The sequence below is a fragment of the Parus major genome, unplaced genomic scaffold, assembly GCF_001522545.3.
Source record: "Parus major isolate Abel unplaced genomic scaffold, Parus_major1.1 Scaffold449, whole genome shotgun sequence".
Taxonomy (NCBI): Eukaryota; Metazoa; Chordata; class Aves; order Passeriformes; family Paridae; genus Parus; species Parus major.
In genome coordinates this window covers 2,004-3,148 of record NW_015379353.1, presented here as the reverse complement: position 1 = coordinate 3,148, position 1,145 = coordinate 2,004, and positions in this window count along the sequence as shown.

Here is a 1,145-nt window from a genome sequence, read left to right as displayed (position 1 = left end):
TCTGTTGTCCCCACCCCGCTGGGGACCCCGGCAGCGGCTGCTTGGTCCGAAAAAAATTGGCTGAGAGGGGATGGAGAGGGGGAGGAGAGGGGTTTGGGGGTTCGGGATGCGAGGAGGAAGGTGGGGAGAGAGCGGGGGAAGGGATGGACAGAGGGATGGACGGAGGGATGGACGGAGGGATGGACAGAAGGATGGACAGAGGGATGGGGAGAGGGATGGGGAGAGGGATGGACGGAGGGATGGACAGAGGGATGGACAGAGGGATGGACGGAGGGATGGACAGAGGGATGGACAGAGGGATGGACGGAGGGATGCGGGAAAGGTGCAGGGATGGATGGAGGGAGGGACAGAGAGATGAAGGGTGAGAGGAAAGATCCAGGGACGGAGGGATGGACAGGGGGAAGCAGGGAGGGATGCAGGGATGGACAGATGGACGGAGGGATGGACAGATGGACGGAGGGATGGACGGAGGGATGGACAGAAGGATGGACAGAGCGACGGACAAGGGGATGCGGGAAACAACTCCAGGAGAGCTGCAGGGACACAGGGATGGATGATGGATGGACGGACAGACGGGCAGGGCCGGGCGGCGCGGGGGTGCCCGCGGCTGGGGACACTTGGGGACAGCTGGGGACACCTGGGGACACTTGGGGACAGTTGGGGACAGCGGGAGGGGGCCCAGAGCCGCCCCGCAGCTGGCGGGGCCGCCGCGGCTCCCGGCGCTAATGGAGCGAGCGGCGCTGTCACGGGCGGCAGCGGGGACGCGGGGACGGGGCTGGGACAGATGGAGGGACATTAATTGCTAATTAAATCTCTCCCTGAGAGGTGAGATGGAGCAGCAGCCGGCCCGGGAGGGGCGGGGGGAGGGGAGGAGGAGCCGCGGAGGGGGGGAGGTGACACCGCCGGGGTCCCCATTCCCGGTCCTGTCCCATCCCTTTGTCTGCGGCAGGGCTGGTGACAGTCACCGCACGGCCGGGACACGAGCGGGGCACGGGGACACTGCGGGGCTTTGGGGGGCTGTGACTGCAGGTCCCTTCTGTCCCTTCTGTCCCTTTGTCCTTCTGTCCCTTTGTCCTTCTCTCCCTTCTGTCCTTGTCCCCTCCGTGCACGCTCCCCCCGCGGGTGCCTTCGCTGCGGTGACGATG